General features: G+C 36.5%; 1 protein-coding gene and 1 long non-coding RNA gene across 10 annotated transcripts in view; one reads left to right on the top strand and one right to left on the bottom strand.

Moving 5' to 3' along the window:
* The window catches only part of PRKG1 (protein kinase cGMP-dependent 1), a 1,184,543-nt gene that overhangs the window by 76,859 nt on the left and 1,093,413 nt on the right, over positions 1-14,271 (bottom strand). The window lies entirely within an intron of this gene.
* The window catches only part of LOC139040791 (uncharacterized), a 52,578-nt gene continuing 40,499 nt past the window's right edge, over positions 2,193-14,271 (top strand). For 2 of the 6 annotated variants that reach the window (XR_011495111.1, XR_011495113.1), the window contains exons 1-2: positions 2,193-2,341; positions 5,403-5,507. This is a non-coding gene — a long non-coding RNA (uncharacterized lncRNA). Of the gene's footprint in view, positions 2,342-5,196; positions 5,508-14,271 lie in introns of all 6 variants that reach the window. The other 4 variants (XR_011495112.1, XR_011495106.1, XR_011495108.1 and 1 more) reach the window with 2 other exon arrangements.

The raw sequence follows: 14,271 nt of genomic DNA, 5'->3' as shown, positions 1-14,271 counted from the left end.
AGAGTTGTAGGTCCATGCCCGGGAACCGAACCCTGCCCGCTGAAGTAGAGTGTGCCGAACTTAACCGCTAGGCCTAGGCCACGGGGCAGGTCCTGATTTTTTTTTTAAATAAGAAAAGGCTACAATTCCTTTGAGAAAGACGATATCAGACGCTAAATTTAAATTTGGTTTCACACTAAAAGCCAGTTACAACATAATAAAAAATGAAGCCAAAACTTGGAGTGAGCTTACTGAAAAGTCTTCTGTTAGAGAGGAAACAATCCATGAGGATTCACACAAATCAGAAGGATAATCCTGTAAGTAAGAGAGCTTACATTTCTCTCACTTGCTCTCTCAGCTTCTATCTTATGGATGGAGAAATAGAAAAGCTATAGCAGAGAGCACAGAGTTCTCATTATCTTTTTAATTCTCCTTTTTTATCAAGGAACAGGGGAAAAATCTTATTTATAAATAAAAAGATGTACAGAGATCTTTTCAATCTTTTCTGGTTTTTAGATACAGAAACTGAGTCGAGAGGGGTTGATTTGCCACAGGTCACACAGTTATTGGCAGGTCATGCATTCATCTCTCTCAATTTCCAGACAAGTGTTCCTTACCCTCGTCCTTCACTAACAAAGTATACCTGGATTTTTTTTTTCTTAACAAGATAGCCATGTTTATTACTATTTTTTTTTACTATTTCATTTCAAGAGTTTTAATTAATATCCTTCTCATTTGTAATAAAGATAATCCAGAAACTTGTCATTCTTCCTCTGTATTAACCATATATTGTGAAACTTTAGTGGCTTGGCCCAGGAGAGTAGCAATTTCTGATGGCAGCAATTTCTAAATGCATGCACATTGCTCACATGGAAATGAATGACCAAATGGGAGTTGAGCCAGCAGACAAAGCCTATACCCAGACAGCTGGGGATCACACATGTGAAAACCACAGTTATCTGAAGCACAGAGACTGGTATCCAAGGATGGCTGGTCTTTGGATTATGGAGATTTAACCTCTTTAAGGATAGAAATGCTTTTCTTTAAATTATTAGCATTGTCCTTAAAACATGTTTGCATACTTCCTGGTCTTTGTAAGCATACTGGGGAAAAGAGAATCTCCCTTGGACCAAAGACCTTGCAGTTTCTTGATGTCCAGAGAGAAAGTGGAGCAGAACATGATGGATGCATACCAATATCAACACATAATCTGCAAACTTTAAAAAACAGAATCTCAGGGCCAGCCCCATGGTCTAGTGGTTAAGTTCAGCGAGCTCCACTTTGGTGGCCTGGATTTGGTTCCTGGGCATAGAACTACACCACTCATCAGCAGCCATGCTGTGGTGGTGACCCACATACAAAATAGAGGAAGATTAGCACAGATGTTAGCTCAGGGTGAATCTTCACCAAGCGAAAAGAGGAAGATTGACAACGGATGTTGGCTTAGGATAAATTTTCTTCAACAAAACAAACAAACAAATTAAAAAACCCTACAGAATCGCCAATAACTGATTTGGGTGACATTTGCTTCTTTCTCCTAGAAGGAAAGTGTAGCAGGAAAAAGAAATCCAATTAGAATTTGTAGAGTAACTGGCACATTTCCAGTAAATGTCTACTGAATAACTGATGGTGCCAGTTAAAGGTGCTATTCCATGTGACAAATATGTTGATGAAAAAGGAAATTAAAACTTCAACCTGGAGGAAAGTAATATATTGACTTGTTGATAGATATTTTTCGATATATACTTTAAAATGACAACTTATACAATTATGTTGTAAACTCCTTGAAATCAGTTACCAAGGTTCTTGGTCCTCTATTTCTTGCACAGGCTTAACTCAGAAAGTACTTCATCCAGGTTTGCTGAATAATTGGACAGAATAATGAGTGAGCCTACGGACAGACCACCTAAATTCAGCTTCTGCTGAATTTAAATTACTGTTTCAGAACTCACATAAAATTGACAGAGAGCTCTGAGGTTTTATTTTTCTTTGTTTCATTCAGTAAATACTTATTGAAGGACACTATTTGCATAGAGTGGTGAAGGAGGTAGGCTTAGCTCTCTCTCTCCTGGGGGTTATATTCTAATAGGGAGAAAGAAAATAAATGTATTCACAAACAAATAATCCACTGTGGGACTTATTATAAAGGAGACAAGCAGATTTCTATGATTGGGAAGGCCTCTCTAAGGAAGTGACATTTACACTGAGAGTCCAGTTAGAAGAGAAGTGAGGAGCAGGTCTGAAGGCTCTCAAGATTTTGGAGTGCATGAGGAACTGAAATAAGACCAGAGTAGCTGGGGCATAATGAGCTCTTGGCAGGAGCAAGCGAGGAGAAGCAGATAGATCATGCAAGGTCTGAGAGGTGAGGCATTCTGATTTTATTCTAACTGCAATACGTTTTAATTAGGAGAGTAACAATGATGGTGATGATAGCATCTACCATTTAATGAGCGCCAGTTCATTACATAGGGATTGTACCATGGGCTTCATACTAAATGTTTAAACGTCATTAGTCATTTACTCTTCACATCAAACCACAGAAGCATGGATAATTACTCTTTCCGTTTGCAGAAGAGGAAATTGAGTCTTAAAGTTTTTAGTTAACTTGCTCAAGATTGCAGCTAGTATATGTGACATTATCAAATTTCTGATTTGTAAACAGTTGCTCCAGATGCTGTGCCGAAAATGGATTGCTAGGGAGAAGAGAAGATGGGGGAGCTCAACTGGGAATTCGTGGAGTGGTTCAGGGGAGCGAGTGTTGGTGTGAACAAGTGGTGGCGAGGAGGCGGGGGGTTCTACAAGGAACAGACATACATATTTGCTGATGGATTTGAGGTGGGGATGAGAGAGAGGAGAATGGATGGTGCTTCTGTTTTATGACATTGGAAAGATTAGAGGAGAAACAGGTTTGAAACAGCTTGAGTCTGTTTTACTATGGCCAGTGAGCTACGAATGGTGATTTCAATTTTAAATGGTTGAAAAAAAAAATAGAAGAGTAATATTCTGTGAGACATGAACGTTATGTGAAATTCAAGTTTCAGGCTCCACAAATAAAGTTTTGTTGCAATACAGGCATTCTCGTTTGTTTATATGTTGTCTGTGACTGCCTTTGTGGGACAACAGCAGAGTTGAATAGGCCTACAGGGCCAAAAATATTGACTATTGAGCCCTTTACAGAAAAAGTTTATGGGCCCCTGCTTTGGTGCAATGTCCCATTTGGTAAGAGAAGATTAATGGCATCTTGTCAATAAAACTTTTATTTTCCCCAAATATAATAGTAGCTGGAAAAGTTCAGAATTCATTCTCTCTCTCTACAGCATATTTTCTACATTGCTAAAAATCTCAAACTGAAAACCAAAAAACAACCCCCCAAAATTTTTAGATAAACTTTTTAAAGACCTCTAAATAATAAAGGACTCATCATACACTGTTGTGTTTTGAAATGAGGCCAGTGATTTATCTTGAGGCTAGTGATTTTAGCTGTAGTCAGGTTTTAGTATGACATATCCATATATAAACTATAAATTATGTATAATTGATAAATTATACATATAATACATTAAAAACCAGCTGCTAGAAGAGCAAAAACAGCTAATATTTCCTGACCAAATGGGAAAATTATTGACTGTAGGGTAGGAATAATTTGCCATTTCGCCCATCGTTGCCGTAAAGATCATCTTTCTACAACTTCCTTTCCCTTAATGGATACAGTGTTACTTGAAACTCCCAGGAGAACATTAATGGTGCCTTAACGTCCTAGGGCAGCTCTGCATCATTTTGAATTTGCTCCAGTTCCTCATAGGTGGGTTTGGTAATGCTGATTTAAAGACGAACTCAGCTGTCTAAACATGCAGATCTGTGATGCTGCAGGATTTCATGGGAAAACATTTCACCATAACAAATTTAGGTGATGTGATAAATGTGATGGGGAGAAAGAGTTTATGCTATTCAGCTGTTCACAGAAGAGATTTTATTACTTTTAAGTTATGACAGATCCTAAAATATCACAGTTTGTATGTTTTAGAACCTATGATTAAGCTAGAAACCAAAGATTCAGAAGCAGTTTTAAAAGGGAATATTTTCTCTCTTATTTTGAGTGCCTTCAATTTGTAATGTAAACAAGAGATACTTTCACAATCAAAGTTACTCATGCATATTTCCAGACTAAAATCAAGGCCGTGACAAGACCATAAATATGGGCAAGAGATAGTAACACTAGGGTTAAAGAGATGAATTCTGGAGAGAGATGCTTGGGTTCAAATCTTGACTCCTCAGCTGATTTATGGTGTAGCCTTCAACTCCACAGCTATCTGCAAGGTCACCTAATCCCTCTAAGCCTCAAATTCCTCATCTAGAAAGTTAGGATAATAACAAAAATAGATAATAATTCAAAGGATTAAATGAAAGAACGCAAATAAAGTGCTTAACTCAGTGTCCGGCATAAATCAAGTGTTTAGTTTCAACTAATTACTTTGGAAAGATATCCCCCTGAATCCAGAGGTACTGTTTCATGATCTTATGGGTTTGACACAGCTTCTTGGTAAACATTTAGAGAAAGTGTTGGTAACAGTTCCACAGGTAATGTTCCCTATGATAAAGTTCACGTATTTGTATCAATAGAATGACATGGACCTGTGGGCTTGGCAAAGACGACAGGCATGAACAAGGGACAAAAGGATGATCCAGTCCCATCACAAACACTGTTGCTCCCCAGGGCCTGCCTCCTCTATGACCCGAGGAATCTGCACTCGCCTCCACAGGGGAGGCATGCTTATATGGAGGGAGGCATGACTGCACTGGGGACATGGAGTAACTCCAGGGAGCAGGCTCTGGGCTGAGAACTTAAAGAACAGGTGGATATTTCATAATCTCTTTCTGTGGCAATCAGGCAAATCTGGACCACTTATGTCTGGCAGGGCTAGCTCTCACTACGCAGATCTCTACAGCTAATTTCCAAGAAAAGACAGTCAATAGAGTTCTCAGGAATTTTCTCTAAAACAAAAACAAACAGTCATTCCACAGGTCATGCTGAGGATGCTCAGTGGCCTTTTGGAATACGAGTTTCCCCTGCTATCTGAAATTTTGCTTTATGCCAGTTTACTTCTGTGAAAGACCTACATTACTATCTACTTTCACTAACCAGGAGAAACCTGAAGGAGATTTCTGCTTTTAGAAAAAAAGGTGAAAAGCAAAAATGGCGTTGTGTTCATGTTGCAGTGAGCCATTATAGAGGCCAGGCAGTCGAGCACACTGCTGTATTTCAAGCCTTCCACATTGGCACAACAGACGACGAACCTTGACCTTGGACACAGAGGCAGGCAGACACAGAAGATGTAGATGTTAGCGACCTGCCTGCCCCGATGGATTCAGACAACGATGAGATATTAATAGAGGCCCCTCTTCCTCTCTCTCCTCCACCCCAGTCTCCTGTACGTCCTACCCCAGCCTCCAACGACTCAGCCTCACACCCCACCATCACCATCACCACTTCTCAGCCCTCCAGGGTGTTTGCTGTCTTCTTGATTCTGGTAAGTGAACCCACATGGTACAGACATTACTCCTACTTTACATAGGCTGTGTATTTATTGTATCATTCCTGCTTTTACTATATGTTAGTGTTATTTTAGGTTTTATGTGTTATTTGGTATGATTTAGTACTTATTTTTTGGGTCTGGGAATGCTCGAAAAATTTTCCCACATAAATTAATGGTAATTGCTTCTTCACTTTACACCACTGCGGCTTACAAAAGGTTTCATCGAAATCCTCTACTTTCAGATAGCAGGGAAAAACCTGTATTCTACCCCAGGGCACCAATGGTGAGAGATCTTTTAGAATATGTGCAGGCACAAGCTTTGAGTGACAGATGGATCTGACTTTTTGAGTAGAATCTAGCAATTTCTAGTGACATGGAGGGCTCTTACATGGAGGGCACCTGGTAGCCCAAGATCATGCCTAGAAATTCAAAAGGAATGCCTAGGCCAAAATGGTAGGCTTGGGGGTGGGAGAGGTACCTGCAAACTTTACAGAATGTGGTTACCGCTGTCTCCGTTGAGGCTAGGAAGGAAAAAAATCATTGGGAGTAGGATTGCTATAGAATTGGAAGAAAAGGAAAGAGAGAGAATGAGTGAGTGGAATTCGATCTCATCCCTCATCAAACGTCACTTAGGGTATGTTCAGAGTAGCATCCTCTGCTGTCTAAAGGAGAAAAGTGGCCATGATATGCCGCGCTAACTCAACGGGTTAACTTGTTTGTGGTATGCTGGAAAATGGTCCTCCGGTGACATCAGGTCATAATCCCTGGAACCCATAAATGTAACTCTATTTGAAAAAAAGAGTCTGCACAGTTGTGATAGGAAGATTATTCTGGATTATCCAGATAGACCCTGAATGCTCTCACAAATATCCTTATTAGAAGAATGCCCACATACACATGAGGAGAAAGCGATGTGAAGGCAGAGGCAAAGATTGGAGTGATGCGGTCACAAGCCAAGGAGTGACAGTTGCCATCAGAATCTGGAAAAGGAAAGGAATAGATTGTCCCCTAGAGCCTCCGCAGGGAGTGTGGCACTGCTGATAACTTACTTGGACCCAGTGATACTGATCTCAGACTTCTAGGCACCAGAACTGTGAGAAAATAAATTTCTCTTATTTTAAGCCACCCATTTTATGGTAATTTGTTACATCAACAACAGGAAACTAACATAACATCGTTACTACTTTTATTATCACTCTAATTACTATAGATTTTCTTGCTTGTATTCGCTCATTGTTTCTTCCTTCCTGAACTCATTCTCAGACGTTACAAAATTATTATTTTCCTTCCTGTTCAGTTAGATTACACTGTGTGTGCCATTGTCAACACAATTTCTTTGGCTCATTTTCAGGATGCTAAGTCATAAAAACAATGTATATCAGTCACCAATGAACTTCTCAAACAAATTATTTCTTGTCTCAGAATATTTATCAAACTGCATACCAATTAAGTCAATAATTATACCCTTAAGAGATGCAGTTTCCGAATTTATTATCTCAAAAATGTATACTACAGATGTTCAAGTTTTAATGTGCATCTATCTGGAAAACAATAAAGTAGCTGAGTCACACAAAGACAGACATAATAAACTATTTGAATATTTATAACATTGTGTTTGTCTTCGACTATCAAAGTTATGTGAATAGAATCAAATTCAAAGATTAACTGAAACGAGGGATGAAATAATGCTGTATTCTCCCAGTGAGTAAAAGGCAGCTCTGAGATGTTCCTGTGTGCAGCATATTGTAAATCAACTTCCTCATTGCTCTGAATGGTACCCTAGCGACCAGAAAAGGTACATTAAGCATCCCAGAGTATCTGTAACTAGCAGGGAGAAGCTTTTATACTGGTTCAATATTTCATCCGTGGATATAGTAATATTCAAAAGCCATATTTCATAAGTCTCCATGAAATCTAGTTTTAAAAATGACTACATCCACAGCTCTGGAACCACTAAGGGTTTCCTTCTCTGTAAAATGAAGGAGTTAGACTTGGAGCTCTCTCTCCTACTTCTAAAGTTCTGTGAGGATAAGTACTTATGCAGTGTGCTACCCTAGTATTTGGGGACTTAGTCAAAGTTTTCAAATGAACTGATCAGGTGGTGCTGTGACTTAGCAAGGAAACAGGCCAGAATAAACATCTGAGTATGGACAGTTCAAGTGCAGGGTTGTGACTAGTATGTGGGGGCTTCCTTTACTGGTGGCAGCTTTTTCTATAGTCTTGACAAGGACACAATATTTGTCATATATAAATATTTCTCTTCTGTTAACTTCATTCAGATGATTTCAAAACGTGCCTTGAAACAATAAGCAGTAGAGTCACTTGGTCTAATTTTGTCCTCAGTTGACATGTTTACTTATTTTTATCCAGCCTACAGTTGAAGTCCAACATGAGCTCATCTCTCATGCTGGGTGGAATGTATGCCTCACAAGTGAAGAAGAAGGGATCCAATTCTCTCACATCCTTAGAGATTATTTCCTGAATCAAATTTCAGTTTAGAACTCTGAGAGCTGCCCAAAACTGACTACTTAACTCTGCTTAGAAATACACAAAAAATCTGAATGTCCAGACAAAAACTGGAAAAAATCCTTATGTTTAAAAAATTGTGGAGCCAACTCTGATGGTCTAGTGGTTAAAGTTCAGCGTTTTCCCCACTTTGGCAGCCCAGGTGCATTTCCTGGTCGCAGAACCACACCACCTGTCTGTCAGTTGCCATGCTGTGGCAGTGGCTCACACAGAAGAACTGGAAGCGCTTACAACTAGGTTATACAACCATGCACTGGGGCTTTGGGGAGAAAAAAAATCGTGGAGCTCCATAAGTTATCTGTAATTTAACGTTTTAGAGTTTTACAGAAAATTTTAGAAATTTTAAGAAATGTTAAAGAAAAAATAATATTCAGGAAAATGTTATCAATATTAGAGCTTTGTGGGATGAAGAGCTAAAAAGTTTATTGCAAATTGTTTACACATTGTAGCATATTTTTATACCTCTGAGAGGACTTCTAAAAACTCTTCAAATGAAAGATAGTTTGACTAATATCAGGTCATTTTAATCTCCTGCACTGAAGAGAAGCAGCATAATTTGGCTTGTAAACTAACAAAACCCATATTTCTGCTTCATGGAGTGCCAACTTTGTCAGAAGAGAAGCAAGAAGGATTCTGGACCTCCTTTTCTTGTGGGCTTCTCCTGTCCACCTTTGATCCACATGATGTCCTACTGCCTGCTTGATCATGCAAGAATTGGAGATGAACTTCAGGGCTGTGAATGTTGATGCTTTCTTCTATATTCAGGTTTTCTTCTTGCATCTCAAGAAATTCTGCCCTGCCCCAAAAAACCCACTAGATTTTTTTTTCCCAACTTGTCACTTCACTTATAGAGCAAAATTATTTAAATATTAATGCCGCTAGTAAATTTAAAATTGTTGTCTTGGTACACTCTACTTTTTAAAATTTCAGCATAACAAAAAGCAATTGTATACATCCTGTTTATACATATATAATCTACAATTTATGAAACTGCATAAATGTCTGGAAAAGGAATAATTTTAAAAGCTAGTAAATATTTTAGTCCTTCCTCTAGCACCTTCTTCAAAAAATAATGGCCAACACAGCAAAATAAAGCAAATGCCAACTGAAAGAAAACTTTCCAAGCCGTCCTCCAATATTCAAATTTACAACCCTAAGAGAGGACCCAGAGATCCTGAATTAAACTTACAGAAACTGTTTCCTTGCAGGTGATGAAGTACAAGCAATATCTTATTTCCTGATCTGTGAAGTGAAGAATTAATTTTTGGTAATGAATTACCTCTGACTCTCAGACATCTTTACACTGTGGATTAGGTCCACTTGCTAGCTGTGTGACTTGGGGAGGTTACCTAACTTCCTTGTGCTTCAGTTTCCTCACTTATAAAATGGGAATTATATTAAGTGCCTTCCTAATAAGACTTTAGGGAACCTGGCACAACTAAGCACCTCCGTCTCAATTGCTATCACTATTGCTGCTATTATTACTAATAATGCCTAAATAATAGCCTTAGAGATGCAGCTTCACTAATGCTATAAAAAGAAATTCCATGGACACTATATACTATTTAATTCTTGTCTATATCATAATTAGCATATAATCATAGTGGATTTATTCATCATGACGCTATCACAATAATACCTTATTTCTAATTGGTTTTGAAATATTAATTATATAAAATATTTTGAAAATCCTTTATCCAGGGAAGTCTTATTCCTGCTATTATCTCCTACTTCTAACAGAACCCATCTGCCCACAAATTTCCAATTACTAACTCTGTTTCTGCTGCAGTATGATGCCACCTTAACAAGTTCACATCTAATTTACTAGCTAACTAACACTCTGGAGTCTCTTTAGAGAAGTCCCAAACCTCCTCCTTTCATCAAACCAAAATGAATATCTTTCCTTGTTGGTAAATATATGGGTTTCAGATGACTACTGTGCAAGCCGGTGAGCCTTGTTTTTCTAATTTATGTTTTAATTAATTTCCTCTCCACCTCATTCCATTTTGTGCATTCTTTTCCTCTCAGATGTCTGCAACACCTCCCAGGGAATAGCACCTATGTTTTGAATTACAGATTTGTTGAATGCATCTTTAGGTAATTAAGATGTTAACAAAGACAAGACTCAACTATGACCCTTTTAGCATTTCTCCGCATGTTTAATTAACCATTATACACATCACTAATTGAGATAAATTTTCATTTTCTGTTCAGTTTTCACTTGAATCATGAAAATAATGGAGGTAGATTTTTCCTTGGCTATACCCAATGCAAATATATTAACACATATTGTAACTATGAGTAACTACCAGTTTTTAATTTAGATGATTCCGTTATGTTTATATAATCAAAGAGAATTAAAATTAAAAATTGATAATCATTCAGACAACCTGCGATTAGAAATCAATAAGAATGGGCTTTGACATGTGAAGCATTACTTCTAGGTGATCACTAAAATAGAATACAATTAAAATTAAAAAGCTTTAGCTTAATTTCAAAAGGTTATAAATGAAAACGATGGGCTTTTAAAAACAAACTTGTGGATAGAAATGTTCCTTTAATATAATTAAACCCAGTAATATAATTAAACCTATTTCTAATTTGACCAAGTCTTGCTGCATCTATAGAGTAAAAATGGAAGAAGATTGGAAAGTTCAGAGAAACTTAGGTCCTTAACCGATTCTGATTCTGCTACTTCGGGGAAAATCCAACTCACCAAATTATTCAGGCCAATAATACCAAAAACATTTGTTGATATTTTATGTCTGTTCTTGGTTCATAACACACAGTTTGTGTTAATAAATATATAAAATAGGTACTCTGCTGAAAAGCAATGTCTTCACTTTGGTGTTGGGGGTCTTCGAAACAGAATAAATATAAAATCCCCTGAATGGAGTAGGGTTAACAAAGAAACAAACGACAACCACAAAGAGCAAAGGCATGAAACATGCTCCCCTTTGAGTTGTAGGATCCTCGCTACATTCCATCTTGCATTCATCTCTCTTTTTCTGTCATTGATATAAGGGTTATGTCCAAAATATCAGTTCACTGAAGGATGTGATCGATTTCTTTGTCATCACAAAACCAACTAAACATTCATTTTGGTAAATCATCTCTAACACATTTAACTTAAGTGTTAAATTGATACTTTCCTTAAGTTCCATTTGCAGTAGATGATACCCACAGTAGTTCATTATAGCAACTGTCCCTGTAAGGAAGGTCTCCCTAATTATCTCACACTAATTAGCTCATTTACTAATCAGTAAAAGGTTCTGTTTTGTTACCTTGATGCATGTGGCTGATGGTTTGGGATAGTAAATTCTGTCATATTTTATTTAAAAAGTAAAAGTATCATTGTCTGGATATAGTTGTGTTTTTTGTTTGTTTGTTTTTTACAGTGCTTTAATATTGTCAGTTGGTAAAAAATCACATAAAAACAGATTATTTTTTCAAATTTTTTACTATGGATAGCTCAGTTGCTATTTACTTTCTATTTTTTCTCTATAGAATTTCATTAATTAAATGCTGTTCCAATATTTAGCTTCTCATTGTGAAAGGCAGGGACGTAGATTGCACAAATGGAAACTTAAAGGAGCCAATGTTTGCCTTGTTAATTTGTTTTTTTACCTTACATGCTAAATATGTTTTTAATTTTCTCTTTACTACTTAAATTGCTCAAATATTAATTCCGTGGTGCTTTTTAAGTGCCATATAATCCTAAGTATTTAATCCTGTGATCATTTTTATCTTTGAGTAACAGTCATTCCCCCTCTTCTGTTGTCATAACCATCATGTTTCCATGGAAACTGTGGAGGAAGAATAAAATGGTGAAACACCTCCATTTTAGGTCTAAGTTGACAGTGTTGTTTTTCACTAGGAGCTGCAATTATTCAGAGAGGCAAGAATATATAGAATGGCTTCATAAATTATATAGAATAATGGTTGATCTTTTAAAAATGAGAAATTTTGTTTCAAGCTAAAAGAATTTAACCCTTTCTGTTGAGAACTAATTATTTGATGGTGAGATTTGGGAGAGTTTTATTTTCTTCTTTATATTCTATTGTATTGCTTGAATATTCTGTTATTATATAAAATAAAAAAATAAAAATAATCTTAAAAAAGAACTAGTTATTTGTTGCATTCTTGATAAATGCATTTTAATCTTTACTAAATATAACTAAACCCATACAGTTAGGTTTTAGATATACATTTACAATAGAGAATTCTTCAATGCACATAAGGGGATTTAGAGAAGTCTTATGAATCTTTTCGGAGCTTTGTCCAAAATATTAATTACTTCCTACATTTTGCTCTAAAAAATCATATATTAAAAAGAAGCAACCAATTTTAACTTAAATACAAGTTAACTGTATTTGAATCTCTGAAGAGATCCAGAAGAGACTGGTTATAATGCTTGCTTCCAGGAAGGAAGATTTATCTCTTGCTCTGTATATATTTTAAATTATTTGATTAAAAAAAATAAAGAATATGTATTAGTTATTTGAAGAAAAATGTAGACAGTCTCCTGAAATAAAGATCCTAGTTAATAAAAAGTGAGGGAATTAAAACAGGCTTTAAGTAGTTGAGTAAAATATTAGGATTTTAGTGTGTGGCTTTTCACAGAGAAAACAGTGACAGCTTCCTTTTGCTTTTCCCGCGTAGAAACAATGGAGAGTTTCTAAAGTATCATATTTTTCTTTAATATTTCCTCTATGAAGATGGAGAGCTGGGTAAATGACTGAGAAACTGGAAGCACATTGTGGCTCTTGGAGAAATTGGTAGCAACTACCCTTAACTGTTGGCACTTCCGGTCTGCTAAGAATTACAAGGCAAAGGAAAGAGACTTTGAAGTTCATTACAAGGACAACAAAATTAAGATCTTGGCAAAGACAGAAATAAATGGACACACAAATGACATGGATATTGCAAAGCTTTCTCCTCAACCATCTCTCTGATAGGGAAGTTGCTTGGGAAAAAATAAATAAAAATCTATGGATTATTATGTTTTCTAAACCTCACAGATGAGGTCTCAGTTGCCTTAAAGCCTAAAATAAGAAATGAATGTCTAATGCAACTATGTCCTATATCCAAACACATATTTTTTTTCTTTTTACGTAATTATTGAATATTTTGGAAAGCCTCCGACTCTATGAAGCCTATGGAATTTATTGGATCTGGAATTTTTTTTACTTTTTATATTATACCTAAGTTCTCATCCTTGACTTCCTTCTAGAATATAAAAAGTCCCTTTGATGTATGATCATAGATGGTAAATGAGAGTGCTAAAAAGCTTAAGTGTAAATCAGTCTTGAGGAATCATGCATCTTGTTCCTGACTTAATATGCCATTCTTTTAGAATAAGGTGAGAGTGGTGCAAGATTACCTAGAGCATATTGTGAGTTAAATAATATACTTACTAAAAAGCTCATTCCCTTACTTTTTCTACTAAAAAAGTACTAGAAGCAAAGAGACTCAGTAGCAGTGACCACCCGCATGCAGCACTGTTTCTGGCTAAAAGCAACCAGGGTTCCTTGAGAAATGGCTAATTTCAGGTCCACGGTAGGAAATGCACACAAAGAACCTGGGGCATCTTATTATTCATAAAGCAAGGGAGCTATTAGCAACTAATGGATTGTGTTAAGAGGAAACAAGGAGCCAACCTGATACATTGAATGTATAAAAATCCATGAATTCATAATGATACAAAAAATGAGCAAAAAATACAATTTAAAAACCTTCATTTGTCACGAAGAGGTAATTAAGGCACTAATTACTTATTCTTGAAATTGCTAATTAATGGGAAAGAATAAAAAGCATTCATTCTGCCTGTCTTGAATGAATAGTATGAAGGTAAACAGTCTATCAGATTCTTAATTGATAATAAAGACTGTTTTTAGAGAAGAATTTCAGGTAATAGATACTGCAAGAATGATAGAATTGGACAATGATCATGTTAAAAGCCTAATGAGATGGTTGATTCAGGCAATGATCATTATTGGAATTAAAATATTTAACAAAAGATTGATGGAAAACTGTACAATAAAGAAATTAGACTGTCACCTCCTAACCCACTGATCCAACCTCAAGTAGCTGAAAGGGGAACAACCAGGCACCATTTGCCTTGCGTTAAAATGCAATGTTGAAGAACGATGAACCTCCTGTGAACTCTTCCTGCCACAAAAAGTTGAACAAGAATCTAATCGGTCCTTCAGGTTAATGACCTTTTAAAGAA

This window comes from Equus asinus, chromosome 2 (assembly GCF_041296235.1).
Source record: "Equus asinus isolate D_3611 breed Donkey chromosome 2, EquAss-T2T_v2, whole genome shotgun sequence".
NCBI lineage: Eukaryota > Metazoa > Chordata > Mammalia > Perissodactyla > Equidae > Equus > Equus asinus.
This window is presented reverse-complemented; position numbering and strand designations above follow the sequence as displayed.